Consider the following 25,266-nt stretch of genomic DNA (forward strand, 5'->3'; position numbering starts at 1 on the left):
ATTACACAAATTATTTGGCTGTTGTTCTGTATACTGAAATGCCAAGTCCCCTTGAAATCAGTGGGGCTCACTATGGTGTTTTTGGTTAATCCTTGATCCAGAACAGTTTTGGAATGGGTCTTTAGTTACTTGTATTCTAGTCCTGGATTTAGAGGTGGGGCTAATAAACAGCCAGCAGCTAAAACAACTGAAAAGCAGACTACGCTTGTCTCTCTGTACACAATATTTATTTCATTAAACTATCAATAGTCCTGATTCCACCCCACTGCTTTGTCCTTGCATACCACAAACTCTTTCCCTTGGTTTCTACACTAACTTCCAAATAAGCTTGCTAAGATTTCATCTGTAAGCCTAGTAGCAAGAGAGAGAGAAAAGAAGAATGCTAGTTAATGCTAATCACAGAATCTGACCAACAGCATACTTGTGGAACGAGCAAATTTGTCCTCACACAAGAAGATAGCTTTGTTGCATTAAAAAATGGGGATTTGCAGAACTGGGGAATTACAGCAGAATTGCTATAGTGCTCTTGAGCAAAAGTTCCCATTAAAAGAAATGAGTCTTTCCTTGGTTGCACAACTGTTGCAGAACTGGAAGCATGTTTGCGGTAGCACAACACCCCATGGTTAGTGCAACCAACTAGCACAACAGTTTTGCACTAGCTGGACATCCTCCCACAAGTCTGCTGTTGCTCAGCCAGGTTTATATAGCTAAAACTGAATCAAAATATGGAAGAAGAAGAGGAGGAGGAGGAGGAGGCGGAATATTAGAAGATGACGTGAAGATTTCTGTGTTCTTTAGAAACCTGCTTACGTATGTTCTTTGCAAATTAAATATGTATACATGGGGGTGCATAAGCATGGTGGCAGGTTCCTCTCCCACCTTAGGCTTTAGGGCATATATCAAGACAAGCAGGCACCAGCTAAAGCTCAGCATATACCCACTCCATGGTCTTGAGTAATAAAACCTCTGCAGAGAGCTCTTATGCATATAGCTGTATGCATGGAGATCTCTCTATGTACACTTGAGAACCCTGCTTTACCAGGGCTCCCAATCAGCTGGACTCATGAGGAGGCACTCGAGGAGGAGGAGGAGGAGGAGGAGGACATGCCAGCCAAGATCCCAACCCTGATTTTAAACAATGCTGAATTCAATGGACCTTGTGCAGCCAGAGTTTGTGGCCCCTCTTGAAGATGCCATCTTGGAGGAACCCTGGAACTCTGTAAATCCAGTGCCACCCAGCAGGACTCCTGTCTCATCCCCAGAACCTCCTCCATCATCCCTAGAACCCCAGGAGTGGTAGCTATGCCAGACAGGGGCCAAGCTCCAGCATCAGAGCCAAAATGCTTGACTAACTGCTTGAGGTTTTCCTCCCAATTGGCTTACTTGGAAGGAGGGGGAGGTCAGCCTAGGTGCTTGCCTTGGATCAGGGCTGGCCTGAGCCCAACGGAGGGACAGAACTCCTGGCTTCTATATAACCTCTTCATTGAAAGCCTGACTTTCCTAGTTCAACAGCTTCCTCACTGAGCCCTTGTTTCCAGCTGCTACCCTGCTGGTCCCAGGCAGGGACAATGTTGCACCTTTCTTCTGAAATTTCTTTCCTTCCAAACTGGAATGTGCAGTAAGGGCCCTGGGGTGACTACCTCCATCACATCCTGATTTTCAGGGGCATCTGCCTGGTCCCTCCAAGAAACAGTGTGCTGGAGGTGCTTTTGGTTTCATCCAGCAAGGCAATCCTCCCTATGTGCTAGCTGAAGTTGAAAACACAAAGATGTGCTGACAAAACAGGCTGAAATTAGATGTTATGAGGCATGTCTGGCTGCTTCAAAAAGCTGCATACCCCACTCCTTCTCCTTTCTTCCCCATAACATCTACAATTACTCAATGTGTGAGATGATGTCATTACATTTTCCAACCCCACTTGACTTTATTGGCTGCCACTTTGGGGTGTGGGAAAGCCCCCAGTGCAATGACCTGAAGATCACAGATGTTGTAATCATAGATGTTACTAGGAGAGGAGACACAAAACTGCTGGCCTGTCACATCCTGTTCCAGCCATAGTGTTCCAATAAAATCAACGCTACTGGCAGTGCCATTGTGTAGGATCAGCTGGTCCCAAGTACATAATTTCATTACCAGCAACCAAACACCAGACTGGAGGAGGATTTCAGTTTCTGAGATTGGAACAAGCAAAAGGTTGCTTTGTTATCAATTTTCTCTCTCTCGTCTTCCCTTGAAGAAGCTCTTTTATCCTCATATCAGCTTTGCAAGGTAGGTTAGGCTCAGTAGCAGTGCCAGATGAACGGTGGCTCCGCACAATAGCAGGGACCAGTGATGCCCCATGTGTGTGTCATCACACACAAGAGGGCATGGTTCGGGTTCCAAAGAGCCCTGAACAAGCTTTCCCCCTCTCATTTCCAGGCAACGTTTGCTTCTTGACAGCATTTATTTCCCTTGCTCTCCCTCCAGCAAGGGAGAGGAAGGGGAATAAATGCTATCAGGCAGCAAACGCTGCCTGAAATGAGAGGGGAAGAGCTCGCTCAGGGCTCTCTGGAGCCCGAGCCACACCCCCATGTGTGTGATGTCACACACAAAGGGGCCGTGGCCTGGGCTTGGGATAGCCTGAGCGAGCTCTCCCTGTCTCATTTCCAGGCAGTGTTTGCTGCCCGACAGCATTTATTTCCCTTTCTCTCCCTTGCTGGAAGGAAAGGAAGAGAAATGCTGTCAGGCAGCAAGCACTGCCTGGAAATGAGACAGGGAGGACTGGGGCAGGCCTTCTGGCAATTGGGGCATGCCCCCTTTGTGCCATGCACAACATGGGCTCCAGCAGCCCTTTTCATTGGTGGCCCAGGTTCTTTGAACTCGTTAGCTCAATGGTGACTTCGCCCCTGGTTACTCCCAGTCCATGAGAGATGGACTGCACCAAGGTCTCAGTAAGTTTTGAGTCAGAGTGGGCAATTGAACTCTGGCCTTGTCACCAGCCTGTATCTATGACAAGAGGCTAGTCCACATGATCAAAATCCAGGTAGGAGGAACACCCAGCCAGGAGAGGAGAGCTGGACCCACTGCCAATTGGCAGTCATGTTTACTCCAAGATCAGGATGAAGGACAGGAGAGTGATTGTGTGGGAGGCAGGAGTTGGGCTGGAGAGGCACACCCTACCAGTTTCTCTCCCCAGCATTTTATTTATTTATTTAACACATGTCTATACTCCCTCCTTTAAAAACCTCTGGGCAGTTTACAATTTAAAACTCAAACATAATTAAAACGTTAACACAATTTAAACAATGTAAAATTCAAATAAAAGCTTAATGCTTAAAACTTTAAAACTACAAATTAAAACCCTGATTAAACAGGTATGTTTCCAGATTTTTCTTTAAAACATCCAGAGAAGGAGAGGCTTTTCCCAAAGGTGGAGGAAAAAACCACTTCACCCAGCTCCTGCCTGCCACATGATCACTCTCCTCTCCTCCTGCCTTGATCTTGGAGTTCACACAACTGCTGACTGGGAACACGCCTGGCAGCCCTACCCTGGCAGGGTGCTCCTCCTACCATCATGTGACCTTTCCATCATGTGATTGAGCCATATAGCTACTGCACTACACTGGCCATTTTTAACTTTTTTGGTTGGGCTAACTCATTGAACTGTTTCATTTTAAGGGACAATTATCATCAGCATTTGGCGCAGTGGGGAAATGACTTCATGAGCACGCCAGAGGTTGCCAGTTTGAATCCCCACTGGTATGTTTCCCAGACTATGGAAAACACCTATATAGGAAAACACCTATACATCAGCGACAGAGGAAGATGCTGAAAGGCATCATCTCATACTGGGTGGGAGATGTCGATGGTAAACCCTTCCTGTATTCTACCAAAGAAACCCACAGGGCTCTGTGGTCGCCAGGAGTCAACACTGACCCAATGGCACACTTTGCCTTTACTTTAGGTAAGAGGCTGTCTCAGTGTGACAGCTATTTCATCAATGGGATCAGGTCCATCACAAAAAAGGGCACAACAAACGTCTGTCCTTTCTAACAGTTCAAGAAAATGTGATGTCTTAACCTAGAAATGGAGGACGAGTTAAGGTAACATTTCTCTGCCAATTTTAAAACTTACATGGGCTCTTTGAGTATAAAGGCCTAAACAAAATAGCCAGACCTTTCTCACAAAAGATGAATAGGTCCAAAATTTGCAATAAAAATTGCCCTGCTTTTTATTTAAGCAAGAATGTAACCTCCTTTTATTCTTCAGCCTGACCTCTGTGCTGCTAAATGCTTCTGTTTGTTCCCCGCTCAGCAGCTGGTCTTGATTAGTTATGTGAACTAGCTAAAGGTGTTTCCATGATCTATGTTTTAAAGCTGTTCTAGTTGAGTTCCATGCCTTTGCAAAGTCAAAATGGAGATAGCTGTCTAATGAAGCACAGCCTAGGGCTAATTTACAGTACACTTTTGGGATGGCACGACATACTTTGACTCATATCTGCTCATCAGGCAACCTTTTCCCCTGTACAGGTTCATGTCAGGCAGGACTAGAACCAATGGGTTGAGCTTGCAAGGAAGCAGACTCAAGCTAAGTTTTCTAAATGCAAGAACTGTTCAGCAGCAGAACCATGTGCCTTGCTCAGTGATGGATTCCCCATTCCTGGAGGCTTTCACACAGAGGGTGGACGGCCCTCTGTCAGGGATACTATAGCAGATTCTTGTACTGAGCAGGGGTTGGACCAGAAGACCTCCAAAATCGCTTCCAATCAAAAATTATATGATTTTATGTCAGTAGCAGCTGGTGCGGGTGCTGCTGGGGGGGGTGTCGTCAAGGGGCACCTTCAATCTTAAATTAGAAGGTGTTCACCTCCACTCTGGCAGCACCTGCAAGTTGCTCTAAGCTGCAGCCCTCCACACAGCACTCCCTGCAGCAGGGGGTCAGCTCCATCACTCACCTGGCTTCTGCAGAGCTGATCCCCCGCTGGTGGCCAGGTGAGTGGCGGAGCTGATCCCCCACCGCAAGGAGTACTGGGTGGCACACTGCAGCTCAAAGCTGTTTGCAGGTGCTGCCGGAGCAGAGGTAAGCACCTTCTAATTTATGCTTAAAGATGCCCCCACCCTGGCAGCGCCCGCACCTCTTCTATGTACTTATGACAGAATGGACACTTACAGTGCAAGCTGCCTTATACTAAGTCAGACCATTGGTCCACCTAGCTCAGCATTATCTACACTGGGGCTACTCAACTTCAGCCCTCCTGCAGATGTTGGCCTACAACTCCCATAATCCCTGGCTGGATCCATAACCACTGAAGCTGGGGATTATGGGAACTGTAATCCAAAAACAGGGCCACATAATGGTGCAGCAGCAAGTCGGAGGTTGCCAGTTTGAATCCCCGCTGGTATGTTTCCCAGACTATGGGAAACACCTATATTGGGCAGCAGTGATAGAGGAAGATGCTGAAAGGCATCGTCTCATACTGCGCAGGAGATGGCAATTGTAAGCCCCTCCTGTATTCTACCAAAGGCAGCCACAGGGCTCTGTGGGTGCCAGGAATCGATACCGATTCAATGACACAGTTGAAGATTTACTTTAGTCCAAAAACAGCTGGAGGGCCTAAGGTGAGCAGGCCTGATCTACACTGACTGGCAGTGGCTTCTGCAAGGTTTCAGGCAGGAGTCTTTCCGAGCTGTACCTGGAAGTTTTTCACACAGAGCTTTTAAAGCCCTTTAGCTTGCAGCTCCTCTGGAATGGAGGGGATGCACTCACATATTGGGCAGCTTTATCCTGAAGTCCCGGCAAGCTATCAGGGAGCACTTCACACATAATCTGGGTTTTTCACTGCACGTTAGAGTGCAGCCTGATTTATATCTGGGGTTAAAAAAACCCTCTAAAATCTTTTTGTGTTGGGTTTTTGGGATAACTTTGAGTTCGCAGTAAAAGCTCACAGAAAACTTGCAGTAAAGCCTGCTGTGTGGAGAACTCCCTGGAGATGCCAGGGATCGGACTTGGGACCTTCTGCATGCAAAGCAGATGCTCTACCACTGAATTACAGACCTTCCCCTAACTACAGTTGTTAGTATTGAATCAGTCTCTGTTTACTGGCCACTATCCTGGTAAACAATGTCCATGTTTGGCCTTTTAGGGAAGATATTGGAAATGCTTTTTAAAAAATTGTTAGTGTGCACCTAAGTGCAGTAGAGGGCTTTAAAAAAAAAGTAATAGCTTTTATTCATGTAAAAACAAACCTGCGAGCAATATGAAAACAACATTCCCCAAGAAAAGAAGTTTCACTTTCAACTCCTCCCCAGGTCTCTGAAAGTTCAGTCTCAGGGGGGAGTGGGGGGGAGAAGCGTCTTGGCATATGGATGTAAATACACATTCATGGACACCAGATTCCAGGGTGCTACTTTCCTTCCAGCCCTCCCCCTATAGCTGGAGGGGTAGAAGTCCCCTGTTTCAGAAGCCAGCTCAGGACAAACTATTTCAAAGAAAATGAGCAGCAGGCAGAGAAAAGCCTTCAGCAGTGTGGAATAGTGTGCGAATCTCAGGCAGCGATTCTTGGAGTGAAAATTAGGGTATTACGAGTACACAAGTACATTGCTCTGTTTCTCTGTGAAATATTGGGTGGGCTGCTCTTCCTTCTTGACCTTGGCCTTTCTGTATCAGAAAGTGGTGTAGGAAAGAGGGAGCCTGCAGCAGCATTCCCACTGCTTATTGGAACATCAGAAGGAACTCTAACAGAGGCTGCATTTGCACATAACGTGGAACCGAGGGTCCAATGGACCCGTGGTTAGGAACATAGGAAACTGCCATATACTGAGTCAGACCATTGGTCTATCTAGCTCAGTATTGTCTTCACAGACTGACAGCAGCTTCTCCATACTTGCAGGCAGGGACCTCTCTCAGCCCTATCTTGAAGAAGCCAGGGAGGGAACCTGGAACCTTCTGCTCTTCCCAGAGCGGCTTCATCCCCTGAGGGAAATATCTTGCAGTGCTCACACATCAAGTCTCCCATTCAGATGCAACCAGGGCAGACCCTGCTTAGCTATGGGGACAAGTCATGCTTGCTACCACAAGACCAGCTCTCCTCTCCTAGACCAGCTCTCCTCTCCTAAGGTTCTGCCCTCCACCCCCTCCCATGTGCTAACCTGTCCATATTTGGATGCAACCCCCAGGACCTGCAGTCAAGGAGACTGCAGGGAGGAGGGGAACTGGCTGCTTGGGTGGGGGAACTGGCTGCCAGGCTTCCTTCTTCGCATGAAGGACAGAAGCGGCAACCAATCAGAACAGAGGGAGGGAGGAGCTTCTTTCCCTCAGCTCTGGTCTCAGAGAAGGCTGTCGGAGAAGGCTGCCTCTACATTAGTGTTCAGATGTAACACTGTCATACGCAAACCTCAGGTAAGGTAAAGAAGAGTTGTGCCATCCAGTCAGTATTGACTCCTGGTGACCACAGAGCCATGAAAAGACCAACAGCCTGAGACAACATTTTATAAACATTCTGTAATTTGCTTCTTTTAATATTGTAAACTGCTTTGGGTGCCTTTGTCAAGGCAGAAAGGCGGTATAAAAATGTAGTAAATAAATAATAATAAATTTAGGTTTCTTTGGTAGAATACAGGAGGGGTTTACCATTGCCATCTCTCACATAGTATGCCTTTCAGCATCTTCCTATATTGCTGCTGCCTGATATAGGTGTTTTCCATAGTCTGGGAAACATATCAGCGGGGATTCAAACCAGCAACCTCTTGCTCCCTAGGCAAGTTACTTCCCCACTAGGAGCAACTTAACTCGTAACAACCCAAGGGTTCCAATTTGAGTTTGGGGAGGGAAACCCAAACCGGGTCACTTTATGAATGGGGCAGAGATTCCATGCATTTGGATGTACAAGAAATCCAGCATCTGCCTCATTTAACTCCAATTTCCCGTTACATGAGGCAAGAGAGTTCTCAGCACCCTGACAAAACTACGGTTATCAGTGTTCCTTGCTAAAAGCTGTGACAGTAAGAACAATTATTTTTATAATTTTTTTTTTGTCCTGAAGATTATTTTTGTCCTGCTGAAATAACCTCAGGACATCACTGTACTTAAAAGTTCGCACAGGGGAGGGGCTGTAGCTGAGTTGTAGAGTGCATTCTTTGCATGCAGACGTTCCTCGGTCCAACCCCTGACTGCACCAGTTAAAAGTAGGGATGTGAACAAAGTGTTTCGTGCACATCGGGGGTGGTGGTGGAGGAGAGTGGATGCTTTAAAAGGAGGACATCAGGTCTTACCTGCCCCTCCATGGGCCCCTCTGCAACCCAGCATGGTGCTGTTGGGATAAAATGCCATGCATGAGGTTAAAGGACTTCTCCCAGCAGCCCATGGACAACGTCAACATGGAAATGGCATCTGCGCAAGCACAGACACCATCTTGAGCGGTCTACATGTTGTTGCTGACCACTCAAAATGGCATCCGCAGATGCGCAGATGCCATTTCTGTGCCGACGCCACCCACGGGCTGCTGGTAGCAGCCCTGTAGACTCATGTGCAGCGTTTAATCCAAACAGCACCATGCTGGGGCAGCGGAGAGGTGATGGAGGAGCAGGTAAGACCTGCCTTCCTCCTTTTAAAGTGCCCGCTCATCCCCACCAAAATGATTCAGCAGGGGCAGCTCGAAGCATTTCGCCGGCGGCACCTTGAAATAGAGGCGCCTAAACACTTTGTGCACATCCCTAGTTAAAAGAATCAAATAGTAGATTTTTGCATGAGACTCTGGAGAGCAGCTACTATTCAGAGTAGACAAGAGTGGGGCAGATGGACCAATGATCTGACTCAGCATAAGGCAGCTTTCTCTGTTGAGGCAGACTTAGGATCAGGTAGCCCCAACACACATCTATTCATTCAATGGTCACATGACTAATTTCTGAATAAATCCAGCTACAGACCCACGCTCACATAATGTGTAAATATAGTACCACATTTCTTTGCATATATGTGACCTATAAACAATATATTCTCATCCTCTTTAAAAGATAGATCACAACTAAAGTGGAGGGGAAGTGCTTTAGGCATCAGGTTACTCTTCCAGATGAATGTGAGTACATGTCAGTAGTTCTCACAGGCCTCCTTATTATCCTGAGGTGTTTCGGTCAAACACTAACAACCCTGTGCTAACTCCAGAGAGAATTTGACAAGTTCGTCAGAAATTCCAGAAAAGTCACTTGCCTTGAATCAGCGTTGAATAATGTGGCTCTGAAAGGAGCTTGTGCCGACATGAAGAGGCTCCTTGTGGAGAGTTACTCAAACTGAAAACTATCACATAATGACTCCCACACCCCGCTTGGTGCAGAAATGATAATTTTGTTTCATCTATCAAGCTTTTCCACAAGATACAAATGTTAGGAGTAAATCCGGGGATGAGGTTTATTATGAAGCCACTCACATTCCATTTTAGTAATCCTGTCTGCTTCCAAGGCAGATTTCAGAGACGTAGCTGGGTTCTGTTGGATAGCTTTAATGGGATTACCTTTAAGGCTCTTCTAATAAGTGGTGTTATTAAGTTGTCTGGCTCACACAGAGTCTTATACAGTACCACTGGAGTTTCCCTCTTTTATCCTGGTTTTGTTACAAATTGGAATTAGTGTCTATCTGGTGTAGGGTTTCGTGTTTTTAAGAGGATTGGATCTTTTGGTTAACCCCCTCCTTAAAAAAAAATTCTTGCTTATCTTGGAAAATCCCATTCTCCCAGTCTCTAAAATATGTCCAAAAAGGATTAGAGACACTGGTTAGGGCAAATATGTCAGGATTCTAATACAGGGCCTACAATAGAAACGGCAGAGAAACATATTTTACAAAGGAAAACACACACACTAAACATTTGTGTATTTCTGAAAGTCCATAAATATTAAATAACCAATTTAGAGTACAATGACAATGAACATTTTATTTCCTTCTACAAGAAAACTGGGTTGTTGTTGTTTTTTAAACTGTAGATGCCACAGTTTCCTAAATCTCAGGGGATATAAATTTTGAACCCACGGATAAGATGTTAGTGTGAGGAAACTGGGCAATGGGAATGCTGAATCCATGGAGAAAGCTATCACCTGTTTTTCAGGTGGCCAGATGGCAACTGACCATGCCATCCACCTTTAACCACAAATAGGGAAGGGAACCTGGTTAACTACATACAAGCATATGGGTCATTCCTTATGGGTCTGAGTGGGGCTATTTGACTGCAGTGGTCATTAACATCTGCGATATTGAACACATTTCATTGTGTTCCATTGACTTGTGGAAGTTACTGTGTTAACTGTGCTCAGGTTCCATGTCAGATGTTCTCTTTGGTCTGACTTATGCCAGAGGCTTTATTTGTTAGCAGCAATTGCGTGATCACTGTAGTGATGCTGCTCCAATCATTCCCAATGGGAGCAAGGTTGCTACAGCATGGTCACAATTCTTAGCAGCCATGGAGGAGCTGAGAGCTCCCTAGCAGCAGTGATGCAGTTTGGGACAGCACAGGGCCAGTATGCATGCATCCCCCTTCCATGGGTAGCACACTGCGCTGCATGTAAGCCAGTGTTAGGTGCTTTTAGAAATGCTAACTTGAAATGGAATTGTACCTCCGAATCCACAATCAAGTAATCTTAATTTGATTTCTGTTTGGAACGATGGATTTGCACTCCTACTTAACAACCTGGAAAAACAAAGGAAAAAGGGATCCTTTTTGAGTTTCATCGTCCAAGTGTAAAACTGAAGATACCAATTTAAAAACGCAATTAAAAAGGAACACTGGTCCTACCGTGAAGGGTTCTTTCCCCCTGTAGTAGGAGATCCTCCGTGAGGGTAGTGGACTGCGCATGCCCGAGACAGAACTGGACCATGTGACTTGATTGTAGGCGGAGCCACCTCCTAGCCCCAGTTCCAGGGCTGACGAGCCAGGTAAGCTCCATGGAGAGAGCTCTGTGTGTGTGTGTGTGTGTGTGGAGTGATCTACAGACTCAAGAATATGGAAAGAAAAGGAAACTAGAGGAGAGGTCAGTCAACAGAGAAATAGACAGTGAAGGGTTAACATTCTACAAACCCTGAGAGTCGGCAGCAGTGACCCGCTGTGTACCCATCCCCCAGAAAAACTACAGCAAAAAATCAGTCTTGCCACACATCCGGGTGGGCCTGAGGAACTCCTACTACAGGGAAAAAGAACCCTTCATGGTAGGACCAATGTTCCTTTTCCCCCTGAGTAGGAGATCCTCAGTGAGGGACATACCCAAGCTTTCAGAAAGAGCTCCTTAACGTCCCTGGGAGGGAGGATGAGAGTTAGACAACCTGTTGCAAGACTGTCCGTCCAAAGGCTGCCTGGGCCTCCGAGAAAACTGAAATTTTGTAGTGACGAATAAAGGGAGTGATAGAGGATCAGGTCGCAGCCCTACAAATCTCAGATAGTGGGATGTGGGCTGAGAAGGCTGCCGAAGTGGCCGCACTCCTGGTGGAATGAGCCGTAACACCCCCAGGAGGGGGAAGATGCAGAGCTTCGTATGCCAGGATGACACAGTTTTTGATCCACCCCGCCAGTGTTGCTTTATTTCTTGTTTACACAGTCAAGAAATAAAGCAACACTGGCGGGGTGGATCAAAAACTGTGTCATCCTGGCATACGAAGCTCATTATTATTATTATTATTAATTCGATTTCTATACCGCCCTTCCAAAAATGGCTCAGGGCAGATACCCTGTTACAGATACCCTGTTACCCAGAGTAGGGGGGTGAAAGGAAACAAAGAGGGAATCCGTCTTGCGGATATCCCGGGTCTTACGGAGATACGTACGCAGGGCCCTACATACGTCTAGGTTGTGCCATAATTTTTCCCTGGGGTGCACTGGGTTAGGGCAAAAGAAGGGAAGAACAATGGGCTGAGCCCTGTGAAAGGCGGTATTGATCTTGGGCAAGAACCTAGGGTCTAGGTGGAGACGCACTGAGTCCATTTGGAAGGTGCAAAACTCCTTCCTTGCTGAGAGGGTGTGAAGCTCTGAAACCCTGCGGGCAGATGTGACTGCCACCAGAAAAAGAACTTTGTATGACAGGAGCTTGAGTGGAATGTCAGAGATGGGTTCAAATGGGTGCTTTGTGAGTGCATTTAGCACACGGTTTAAGTTCCAGGAGGGGAAACGTTTGACGGGAGTCGGGGCGAGATTGTTCGCACCGTGAAGGAACCTGGAGATGTGAGGATGAAGAGCTGACTGACCAGATACGGTGGATGAGATGTCTAGGACTGAAGCCAACACAGAGGCCTGACGCTTGAGGGTGCTAGGGTGGAGATGGAGCTTCAGACCGTTTTGGAGGAAGGAGAGAACTTCCGGAACTCCTGCTTTAAGGGGGTCCTTTCGGTGATCCCGTGCCCATCGTAGGAAGGCTTTCCAGGTGGTTTGATACACACGGTGCATGGAGGGTCTCCTTGAGGCTAGGATGGTGTCTTGGACTGACTTAGAGTAACCCTTGGCCCTAAGTTTCTCACGCTCAACCTCCAGGCGGATAGCTGTAGCCAGTGGGGGTCAGGGTGGTGAAGAGGGCCCTGCCGGAGTAGGTCTTGGCGATTCGGGAGTCACCAGGGAGGGCGGGTGGCTAGATCAGAGAACCACGGTCTGCGGAGCCAAAAGGGCACGACCAGGATCAGCTCTGCGTTTTCCAGGAGCATCTTCTTGATGACTTTCCAGATTATCGGAGTGGGCAGAAAGGCGTACAGGAGGCCCTTCAGCCATGAGGAGTGGAGAGCATCCGTCGCTTCCGCCAGGGGGCAGTGGTATCTGGAGATGAAGCGGGACAGCTGACGATTTGCAGGTGAGGCAAAAAGGTCCACTTGTATCCACTTGTATACAAGGTCCACTTGTATCCACTTGTATCCACTTGTATCCACTTGTCCCAGGATCCTGGACATCTGGCTGAAGACGTCCGGGTGAAGAGACCATTCCCCCGGGTCTAGGGACCTCCAACTGAGCCAGTCCGCTTGGTCATTGTCCTCCCCCCGGACATGTTCGGCGATGATGGACGCGATGTTGGCCTCTGCCCAGTGAAAAAGCCTGTCAGATTCTGACATGAGTATCCTGGATTTGGTGCCCCCCTGCCGGTTGATGTGTGCTTTGACAGTCACGTTGTCCGTCCTGAGTAGGACATGCTGGCCCTGCAGGGAGGACTGAAAGTGTAGTAGCGCCAACCGGGCTGCTCGGAGCTCCAGCCAGTTTATGGGCTGTTTGGATTCGTCTGTGGACCATATGCCCTGAGTTACCTGGCCCTGGCAGTGAGCTCCCCATCCTGAGAGGCTTGCATCTGTTGTAAGAATGACCTGTTGAGGCTCCGTCAGAAGCTTCCCTTTGAGGAGGGCTGCAGACAGCCACCAGTGAAGGGATTGTTTGACACGTCGGGGAATCGTGATGTTTGTATGGGAGACCGCCATAATAGCGTCCTGATGAGGTAACAATGCCCACTGAAGGGGCCGGGAGTGCCATCGTGGCCATGGAACGCACTCCAGGCAGGTGATCATCGATCCCAGAGCTTGGGCTAACACCATAACATCCTCCTTGGTCTTGTGGAGCAGGGGCTGAAACTGGGTCATGATTTTTGCCCATCATTTGCTTGGGAGGAAAATGCAGCCCTGTCTTGTGTCGAAGAGGGCCCCTAGGTGAACCAAGCGCTGGGTCAGGCTCAAGTGACTATTCTCTTGATTGATTACAAAACCGTGGTCCTGTAGGGCTGTCAGAGTAGTTTGGATGTCCTTGAGGGCCTGAAGTTTGGAGTGTGCCCTGATTAGAAGGTCATCCAAAAATGGGTGGATATGCACCCCCTGGAGGCATAGATGGGAGATCAGTGAAGCCATAATCTTCGTGAAGACCCCCGGGGCCGATGACAGGCCGAAGGGTAACGCTCTGTACTGGAAGTGCTCGCCGTTGTACACGAAGCGGAGATGTCTCCTGTGGAAGGCTCTGATCGGGACATGTAGGTACACCTCTGAGAGATCGATCGATGCTAGGTAGTCCCCTGGTCAAACAGCCTCCTTTATAGTGTGGAGGGACTCCATCCAGAATTTCCGTTTTTCGACGAAGCAATTGAAGTTCTTTAGATAGAGTACGGCCCTCCATGAGCTGTCCTTCTTCGGGACTAAGAAAAGGATGGAGTACGTGCCGAGAAATCTTTGAGCAGATGGCACGGGTTCTATTGCCTGAATCTGTAGCAGATGTTAGACTGCCTGAAGCATCCGCCGATGCTTGAGAGGGTTGGTCGACCTGGGTGTTGGGATGAAGTGATTTGGAGGGGAGGAGGACAGATCTATAGAGTAGCTGTGTGTTACTGCGTCTAATACCCAGGCATCGGACGTCGTGGAGAGCCAGGTTGTGGAGAATTCTGACAGTCGTCCGCCCACTGGGATGGTGTCATTGCTTCCGCTGCGTGTATGGTGGGATCAACTGTTTAGGGGCAGAACCTCTGGAGTTGCCGCGGTACCTCTGTTGCCATTGGGGACTGCTGGAGACTCTGAAGGATTGAGGTCTGGAGTCCCTGGGCTGGAAGTTCTACATCGGGGCCTGTCTGTAAGATCGAAAGGAAGAACGTGAGCCTCGAAAAAACTGCCTTGATCCCCTGCGTGAGGACGGCATGGCCTTATTTTTGTCCTGAGTTTCAATGACGGGATCCAAGGCCGGTCCGAAGAGGTCTGTGCCGGCAAAGGGAATGGCTGTCAGGGCCAATTTGGATTTGGAGTCTGTGTTCCACGGTTTGAGTCAAAGGGTGTGACGAGCCGCCACGCCAGCAGCAATGGCTCTGGATGAGTGTTGAATGCAATCTAAGCTCGAGTCGGCCAACAGAGCTGCCGCCTTGGCGATCTTATTGATGCCTTGGCGCAATCTAGGGAGTTCTGGTAGAACCAACTTGACCAACTCTTTAGCCCACAATACTGAAGCCCATGCAAAAATGGAGTTGGTTGTGGCCATTTTAATGGCCGAGGCGTCATGAACCTTTTTAAGGAAGGTGTCGCATCGCCTGTCCTCCTGAGACTTTAACTGTTCTTGACCCTCTGAGTGGACCATGGTGCCCGAGACCATTTGCGCCACAGGTGGATCTACCTTAGGGGTGGTCAGTAATTTATTTACCTCCAAGGGTAGAAGGTAATTTGTGGGGGGAGGTTGCCGACAGGTTTAGTGGAAGTGGGACGTTGCCACTCTGCAGTCAGCACCTTTTGGAACAGAGGTGGGAAGGGAACTATCGGAGCAGATGGTTCTGTAGACGGAAATACCTGCAAATCCAGAGTGGAGGTCGGTTGCGTAGGAACGGAATCTGCAATGTCATTTATCATGCGTTTCGCCTTAATCAGGAGGATTTCGATATCCGTTGAGGAGAAAAGTCTAATAGAGTTAGAAATGGGAGGAGGTACATCCTCCTCAGACAGTTCCCCTTCTTCCCGTTCGGAATCTATGGGTCCCAAGTGCTCCAGTGGCATAGAGTGTTCCGAGTCACTCCCAGAGGGAATAATAGGTATGTCAGGGACTGACGGTCTGGCGGGTACCTGGGGGGTGGAGGGACCTGTGGAGGATTAGGGGAGGGAGGAAGGACAGGGTGCTGAGGTCTGGGCTGGGCTGGTGGTTTGAAGCCCCTAACTCGCTTGTCTCTCTGGGGATTAGGAGAGGAAGAGGATGAGCTCCTGTGTCTGTGCTTGGTTTTGTGGGGGTAAGACCCTAGGGACAAACAAACCTCTTTCAGACAGAGGAATGGCCCTGAGACGTGGGCTGGAGTCGGGAGAAGAAGACGATAGTCTATCCGCTCCTTTCCTAGTTTGAGACCGTCTGAATCTGGGAGGGGGGTTTCCTATAGGCATAGGTTGGTCCTTCCCAGTGGCCAACGGTTGTGCCTGAACCCCCGGACCGGAGATAGGAGCCGCAGGTGGCTCTAGAGCAAATTCCCTTCTGAAAAAATCTCTGAGCCATTGCGTGGCTCTGGGCAAGAAAGGGTCATTACTTACAGGAGGTTGCACTGGCGTTGTGAGGTCTGGTACGGCAGGGAGTTGATCCGACAGCGGGGAGGGAATGCGCGGGCTAGTTGGTTCCCCCTCAACCACTGAGCCCTCTTGGGGCAGAGGAATGGATACCGGGAGAATGCCCACCGGGCTCCGGTCAACCACCTCTAAAGCGGGGCGTTTGGTAGAGTTTCCCGCGGTTTTGGCGCCATTTTTGCCTAGTTTCGATTTCGAACGGCAGCAAACTGCCTGAATCAGGAGCCGTTTGCTAAGGTGCTTTCCAGCCTCTGCTTTGTATAGACTCTCCTTTGCTCTCTTCTTTTGCTTTTTGGGGGGCTCCCCAATGTGCTTAGATTTTTTGGTGGCTTTGGGTGGGGGCCGCCCGGGATCTAGATCAACCGCTGCGCCAGACGCCGAAGCGTGGGCGGAGGGATCCATAGGCACAGCGGAAGCCTTCAATGCCGCTGCTTTAGGCGGGAGCAATGTGGCTACGCTACCCAGGTCCTGCGGTAGCGGAGTTCCCTCCGAAAGGGAACCTTGGAGGAACTCCTTGGCGTGTGCCAGCTCCATGAAAATGAGGAAAATAAAAATAAAGCACTAATTTGCGAAAGCCAATTGAGCCGAATCGGAAAGGAAAAAGAAGAAAATAGTACCTGAAATTTGGTGGCCGAAAGAAGCGTGACTCTCCTCCCCACCCCCTTGCACAATTGAGAGAGAGTAGAGCAGAAATAAAACTCAGCATTCACGAAAGAGTAATCCAATGTAAACAAAGCAGCAGAGCTCTCTCGTACGTCCTGTCCCAAGCGAGACAGAACTGGAACTGGGGCTAGGAGGCTCCGCCTACAATCAAGTAACATAGTCCAGTTCTGTCTTGGGCATGCGCAATCCACTACCCTCACTGAGGATCTCCTACTCAGGGGGGAAAAACCCCACACCCAAATAACTGCTTGACTTATAGAGGCTATTCTCACGACCGCAGGAAAGTGAACAAAGGGAACCCAACCTGCTTTCCTGTGGTCGCGGGAACCGCTGGGAGCTGTGCGGCTCCCGGCGGTTAGCCCACTTAAGTCCCCACCCTTAAATGAGTTTGACCCCACCCCCCATTGTGACCCCCCCCTCATTTGACCCCACCCCACCCCCATTTTGGCGACTGTGAGTCACCATGGTGCGGCTCCGCGCCGTGGCGACCTGCGAGAAGACTTCAGCCACTCACACGGAAAATCCTGGGAATTCCGGGGGGCGGGCAGCCCCTGATCCCCGCAGGCCCTACTGGCTCTATGATGGAGCTGGTAATCATGAAGAGCCAGCATGGTGTAGTGGTTGGAGTGCTGGACTAGGACCAGGGAGACCCGAGTTCAAATCCCCATTCAGCCATGAGAATTGCTGGGTGACTCTGGGTCAGTCACTTCTCTCTCAGCCTAACCTACTTCACAGGGTTGTTGTGAGGAGAAACCCAAGTATGTAGTACATAGCTCTGGGCTCCTTGGAGGAAGAGCGGGATATAAATGTAATAATAATAATAATAATAATAATAATAATAATAATAATAATGCTGCACTTAATAATGCACTTAAAATGGTCAATAATGAGAAACTATTCAACACCAATAAAACAAAGCAGGCCTACAAGAAAGAACAAGTCAAGAACCGATCAGAAAAATGGAAAAATAAGCCACTGCATGGTCAATATTTACACAATATAAGTGGAAAATTAGACCTGGCAATGGCTTAAGAATGGCAACTTGAAGAAAGAAACAGAGGGTTTAATACTGGCTGCACAAGAACAGGCACTAAGAACAAATGCAATAAGAGCCAAAGTAGAAAAATCCACACCAAACAGCAAGTGCCTCCCTTGTAAAGAAGCAGATGAAACAGTGGACCACCTCATCAGCTGTTGTAAAAAGATCACACAGACTGACTACAAACAAAGGCATGACAAGGTAGCAGGGATAATACACTGGAAGATCTGCAAACAACACAAGCTACCTGTAGCCAAAAATTGGTGGGACCATAAAATTGAAAGAGTTGTCGAAAATTAAGATGCAAAAATATTATGGGACTTCCGACTACAAACAGACAAACATGTGCCACACAATACACCAGATATAACTGTAGTCGAGAAGAAAGAAAAACAAGTCAAAATAATTGACATAGCAATACCAGGGGATAGCAGAATAGAAGAAAAAGAAATAGAAAAAATCACCAAATACAAAGATCTACAAATTGAAATTGAAAGGCTGTGGCAGAAAAAGACCCAAATAATCCCAGTGGTAATTGGCGCCCTGGGTGCAGTCCCAAAAGACCTTGAAGAGCACCTCAACACCATAGGGGCCACTGAAATCACCATCAGCCAATTACAAAAAGCAGCTTTACTGGGAACAGCCTATATTCTGCGACGGTATCTATAACAACAGCAACAACATTGACAATAAAATTCATCCATCCCAGGTCCTTGGGAAGGACTCAATGTCTGGATTGACAAACCAGTCAATAACACCTGTGTGACTGTGTAAACAAGAAATAATAATAACTAGCTGACCCGGCGCATAGCATCTGCACCCCAGTAGCACCGCTTCCGGCGCGGCCGGGCCCGAGAGTGCCGCCGCCGGTGCCGCCGGGCCTGTGAGTGCCGCCAGCGCGGCCGGGCCCGAGAGTGCCGCTGCCGCCGAGCCCGTGAGTGCCGCCGCTGCGGCCGGGCCCGAGAGTGCCGCCGCCAGGCCCGAGAGTGCCGCCGCCAGGCCCCGAGTGTCGCCGCCTGGCCCGCCACCTTGCCTCCGCAGCCGCCCAGCCAGGCAATTCTCCTGGGTGCGCCAGGACTAATCAGGCGCCCCCGCAGCCCAGCCAATCAGCTGGGCTGCCGGGACGCACGTTCCAAAGGCACACCCAGGAGAATTAAATATATAGATAATGTGGGAGGCTGATCTGGCCACCCAGGGCTCCGCGGGTGCTCGTGTGGGGGGAGAGCGGGCTTGGCCCACTCTCCCCGCCTAACCCCATCTGGCTCTCCACACTGCTCGTGTGGAGAGCCTCGTTGTCTCAGATTTGCCTGATGTAGACAGGGGGCGGTCCTTCCATGAGGTGAAGTGAGACAGTCACTTCAGGCAGCAGATTATCAGGGGTGCAGCGAGCTGGTAAAATGCCCTCCTGACCCGCTTTTTTAAAAAGAGGAGTCGGGGAGGAATGTGTGCATAATCGGGTGGGGGCAGCATCCTGCTTCAGACACACAGAGATCTTGAGCCGGACATTCCTTGCTGCAGTTTGATTGTCAGCAACAGTCTTTATTTCGTTACCTCTGGATATGGTTTGTGTGACTATCTCTTTTTAATTCCATGGCAGCCTTTCTATACTATGCCTTAGGAAGCCACACTGTTGTTATAGAGAAAGAAATTGGTCACTGAAGTTGGCCAGCAAGTGTGATCCAGCGACTCCTGTTTTGGATTGTAGGCCCCACTGGAATCAAGAAGAGTTGCATGGAAACAGCATTTGCCAGGTTATTATGCATTTGTGTAGTAGAGATAGGTGGAAGCCTGTAGACATGTCATTGCCTGCCTTCTTGAAATAAAGATGAAAAGGCGCTGCTCATTACAGTTGGTTATTGATCATCAGAACTGCTGAGATGACAATAACAAATGTTCCCAGTGGCAACCTCTGATCAAGCTCATGGTTATTTGGTTGGACAGGCATGTCTCCATTTCTTCAGAGCACAGAAAGAGGGAAGTATGTATGATCAATGCTGCTGTCACTCATTTCAAGCTGTACAGGCAACAGATCAGAAAGACATTCTATAATAGAAGTGTGCTCTCTTAGCTGTCTCTCTCAGCCTGGACAGTTTTGAGGCCATACTACCCTTTTCCCATTGCATTCCCCAGTACTAGCTCGCATTCCTAATTTTCATGTGGTACCTATTAAGGGAGCCTAAATATAGAACGCTAAACCTCTGTATATTTCAAGTTATCTGCAAACCTCAAGGATCAGGGAAAAGTTAAACAAGAGGGTAGGCATCTTGCCAGCAAAAACATGGCTTTAGCAAGCATATGAAATATTCAGAGTACGGAAATATAGCACTTCCAGCATGCAAAACATCTCTCAGTGCTTCAGTACTTTTGTCTGGTCGATAGCATTGCTTTGAACATTAGTACCAGCATCAGTCTTCTGTGTATAGCAAATTAATTTCATTTCATTTTATGTCCCTTATAGAAAGTAAAGTGAATCAATACATTAAAAGTCCAAATACAGTCCTGAGAACACTAATTAATAAGTTGTCTAATTAACATTAAAGTCATTATTTTAAGGTTGTGTTTCCTGCATGCCATCTGAAGATACTGAGGCCACATTCAAAGCAATATGGGGACATATTTGTAGGGATAGTTACAAAATAAATGGATTGTCTCCACCTCTGCAATACAAATACTCTGTTACTGCATCCATTTCACACATTTATGAGCTGCTTGCAAATGATCTGAAGCCACTGAACACCTCAGGGAAGGAAGGAAAGAATCAAACGGTCCTCTTTTGCACCAAACTGCTCTTACCCTCTCATTCCAATTATTTATTTAGTACTCTAGCACAACAGAGAAAGGAATGAATGAACAGAATGAAAGAAAAAGGAATGCAAGACCCTGCTTATGGTATCCTAGAGGTGAAAACCCAAATGCAAGGATTGTCTTTTATAATGTTTTAATTGTAAACCGCCCTGAGCCATTTTGGAAGGTGTACAAATCAAATAAATAAATAAATAAATAAATAATGACAAATAAATAATAAATAATAATAATAAATGACAGTGAAGAAGATGCACTTCAAATGGTCAATAATGAGAAACTATTCAACACCAATAAAACAAAGCAGGCCTACAAGAAAGAACAAGTCAAGAACCGATCAGAAAAATGGAAAAATAAGCCACTGCATGGTCAATATTTGCACAATATAAGTGGAAAATCAAACATCACCAAGACCTGGAAATGGCTTATGAATGGCAACTTGAAGAAAGAAACAGAGGGTTTAATACTGGCTGCACAAGAACAGGCACTAAGAACAAATGCAATAAGAGCAAAAGTAGAAAAGTCAACACCAAACAGGAAGTGCCGCCTTTGTAAAGAAGCAGATGAAACAGTGGACCACCTCATCAGCTGTTGTAAAAAGATCACACAGACTGACCACAAACAAAGGCATGACAAGGTAGCAGGGATGATACACTGAAATATCTGTAAAAAATACAAGCTACCTGTAGCCAAAAATTGGTGGAACCATAAAATTGAAAGAGTTGTCGAAAATTAAGATGCAAAAATATTATGGGACTTCCGACTACAAACAGACAAACATGTGCCACACAATACACCAGATATAACTGTAGTCGAGAAGAAAGAAAAACAAGTCAAAATAACTGACATAGCAATACCAGGGGACAGCAGAATAGAAGAAAAAGAAATAGAAAAAATCACCAAATACAAAGATCTACAAATGGAAATTGAAAGGCTGTGGCAGAAAAAGACCCAAATAATCCCAGTGGTAATTGGCGCCCTGGGTGCAGTTCCAAAAGACCTTGAAGAGCACCTCAACACCATAGGGGCCACAGAAATCACCATCAGCCAATTACAAAAAGCAACTTTACTGGGAAAAGCCTATATTCTGCGACAATATCTATAATAACAGCAACAACATTGATAATAAAATTCAGCCATCCCAGGACCTTGGGAAGGACTCGATGTCTGGATAAAACAAACCAGTCATTAACACCTCTCTGACTGTAAATAAATAATAATAATGAAGACTATGTATACATATCTGTGATAGGGATGTGCACAGAACCAGTGCAGGGAAGTTTGAAGGCGGGGTGGGGGATGACTTTAAGGGTGGGAGGGTACACTTACCCCTCCCGCCACTTCCACCTGCCACTTCCCCCCACGTGTGCACATGTCGGCCATCTGCACGCACATGTCACACTCACTCGCAAGTTGGGTACACATGAAATGCGCACACATGCCAGGTACTTCCGCTTACTTCCAACACGATGAGGGGATGGGGCAGCAAGGAGGTACGTTGCCGCCCCGCCGGATCGGTTTACAATGGAGTGCTGGTTGGGGGGGGGGCTGGCGGGAGGGGTAAGTGCACCCTCCCCTGCCCTTAAAGTCACTCCTGCCTTCGAACCAGTGGAACCACCAGTTGTTCGAACCAGTTTGGAGGCCCATAAAGGGCCATAAAGGGCCTCCAAACCAGTAAAAGGGCCATAATACAAAGGGCCATAAAGGGCCATAAAGGGCCTCTCAAACTGTGCACATCCCTAATCTATGATGCATCTATGTACAAAGGGTCTAATTTCCCAGTATCTACAATGCACCTATGCCTAAAAAGTCAAATACCCCAAATTCCTAATCAAATTCTCATGTCCTTTATACTGTAGGTACTGGGGTCACTTCATCTGCAATCCCTAAATGATGTAATTCAAGAGGCATTGTAGGTCAGTGGACAGAACATTGTTGTTGGACTCAAAAGACCTGGGTTCCTATTCTACTTCCAACTGATGCTCATTTGGGGCTACTTCACACATCCCCCACCCACCAGTTCTGAACTAAAGAAGCCTTCCTTGAATGATGGCTGTCACTCAGCAATTCTGGAAGGAGACTTGTGAGTAGTCTAGAAGGTAAGGCCAAAGGGTAGGACAGACAGCCTCTTCTCCTTTCACCCACCACAAATGACCATAGGTCCTCACTCTTATAGATGATCAATAGCCTGCCAAAGTCAATGATGCTGCTGTTTCAGAATAAATAGGTTCAAGATTGTGAATTCAGAATCAGTTCAAAGGAACCTCAAGGAGCATTCAAATCCAAACTCTTGATGATCCACTAGGTCGATGCATACTAGAAGCAATTGCACGATTGCTCAACTGCACTCAACATCCAAAAGTTCATACTCACATTAACTCTGAAGGTCACTTCTCAAGTTACAATTTTTCCCAGCAAGACTCACAGGGGAGAAACAGGAAGCAGAAATGCCTGCAGTGGTATGAGAATGGCTGGACATATTTCTGTATGTTGATAAGCCATGTGTTTTTCATGGAATGCAGATACATGACCCAACAGTTGGAGAGAAATATACTGGGCTGTTCTCACATTACAGAAATAGAGCATCTTTTCTGCTGTACTTGACCTGTATAGGAGAAAGTAATAAGGAACAGCCTTGTTATGTCTCTTCCTGTAATACATATCGATGCCCCTGGTCTTGCTCTTTTTGGCAACAGAAGGTCTTTAGGGACTTGACCTGTTGCTATCTTTCCAATCTATTTATTTCTATCAAATAAAGTTACGATTGCCATGGGGACGCCTCGGAAAACAGCATCTCTATGATATCCTCATCCACTTCTAGTTGTCACATTTAAGGCCCAATTACATGTGATGTGCAAAAAAATTGATCAGATTTCCCTACAGATCCTTTTAGCTTTTAAAGCAGTCATGTGTACATTTGAATCAGGGCTGCAGCACTGGAGGAAGGTTTTTTACTCTTCCGCCCTATGCCATTTCCCTTACATAGATTGCTCCCAAAGCTACTGCTAGCAGCAACTTCCCACCCTTCCACAGTGTGGCGTTTATGGTTAATCCATTCCTTGACCAGGCCAACTTTTGAGTGGGGCTTTAGTTACTTGTATTCCAGTCCTGGAGTAAAGGTGGAGATAACAAATAGCCAGCAGCAAGAGCACTGAAGAACAGTCTGCACGCCTCTCTGTATATAAAATCTATTTAATTACATTATTGATCTTCCTGATCCTACTTCACTACCTTGTCCTCGCATACCACAACTCTTTCCTCTGGATTCTACACACAGCTAGCTGCTTTTGTGGGGAGGTGAGTTGTGATTTCATATGAAGCTCCTTTAAACCAGGGCCACTGGGCCATCTAGCTCGGGATTGTCTATACTCTCTATATCTTAGAGTGCCTTCTTTTACATGATCCCCACCGCACATTAAGGTCATCTGAGGAGGTCTGTCTCCAGTTACCACCGGTTCGTTTGGTGGCGACTCAGAGGCGGGCCTTCTCTGTAGCTGCTCCTGGGCTGTGGAATGCACTCCCAGCAGAAATTCATAATCTTAATTCCTTACTGACCTTCAAGAGAGCCCTTAAAACTCATCTGTTTGGGTTTCAGGGTTTTTAATTAGTTTTAATTGTTTTAATGTTAACCTGGTTTTCAGGGTTTTAATTGTTCTGATAGTTCAATTGTTTTTTAAGATGTTTTAAAATTGTTGTTTATATTTGTATTTCTGTTTTAATTGTTTTTAATGATTTCTGTTTTTAATTGTAAACCACCCTGAGCCATTTCGGAAGGGCGGTATAAAAATCGAATAAACAAACAAACAAACAAACTGGCTGGCAGCAGCTTTCCAGGGTTTCAGGCAATGGTCATTTTCAGTCCTGCCTGGAGATACTAGGGATTGAAGCTGGAACGTTCTGCATGTAAAACATGTACTCTATCACTGAGTTACAGCCTCATCCATGTTTGGGGAAATGGCACAAGTGAAAATGGTACAAGTGAAAATGGCACAAGTTGTTTCATTGGGAAAATGGCACAAGTGAAAGGGTTAACTAGGGATGTGCATGGAACCGTGGCTGGGCAGTTCGGAAGTGGTGAGGGTGGTGCTTTAAGGGCAGGGGGAGGGTGCACACACACCCCATTCCCCCCCCCCCCGGAGTTATTTTTTCATGAAAACCTTCAGGTCAGCAGTGAACCTCCCTGCCGCCCCATTGCTCTCCTCAGCTGGAAGTGGCCAGAAGTACCAAACTCATACGATATGTGCACGTGCACCCAGTACTTCCGGCCACTTCTGGCCGAGGAGGGCAACGGCACGGCACAGAAGTATGCTGCCGCCCGGAAGGTTTTTGCGAAAAAATAACTCTGGCAGGGGGAAAGCGGTGGGAGGGGTAAGTGCACCCTCCCCCTGCCCTTAAAGCACCACCCCCTGGGGCCTTCAAACTTCAAATCATGTCTGTGTTCGAACCTGTTTGGAGGCCTGTAAAAGGGCCTCCAAACAGGTTTGTGCACATCCCTTGGGTTAACTACCCCAGCCTTGATCCAAACCTGCCCCACCCTGGCTTATTTTAGGGCCACAAAAGCTGTCAGATATTTGATCACAGATCTTCTGCATCCATGTGAAACCTGGCCCTTTAGAATGGCTTGCCATGCAGATTACTGTCCTGTGAGGAGTGCTCATGCCTGTGCCAGAGGATACTAGGAATATTGACTCTCCATAGCCCTAATTAAGACTTCATGTTGCATGTACATTCAGACATCATACTGTAATGTTTTTGTGTGAATTACTGTACTGCATTCT

At 47.3% G+C, this 25,266-nt stretch overlaps 1 protein-coding gene across 3 annotated transcripts in view; it reads right to left on the reverse strand.

Annotated features, from left to right (window-relative positions):
• ANKRD50 (ankyrin repeat domain containing 50) overlaps nucleotides 1–25,266 on the reverse strand; it is a 210,816-nt gene that overhangs the window by 36,342 nt on the left and 149,208 nt on the right. For all 3 annotated transcript variants that reach the window (XR_008308336.1, XR_008308334.1, XR_008308335.1), the window contains exon 8: nucleotides 22,862–23,093. The gene's annotated coding sequence lies outside the window, so the exon portion shown is untranslated. The remainder of the gene's footprint in view (nucleotides 1–22,861; nucleotides 23,094–25,266) is intronic.

This window comes from Hemicordylus capensis, chromosome 5, assembly GCF_027244095.1.
Source record: "Hemicordylus capensis ecotype Gifberg chromosome 5, rHemCap1.1.pri, whole genome shotgun sequence".
Lineage (NCBI taxonomy): Eukaryota > Metazoa > Chordata > Lepidosauria > Squamata > Cordylidae > Hemicordylus > Hemicordylus capensis.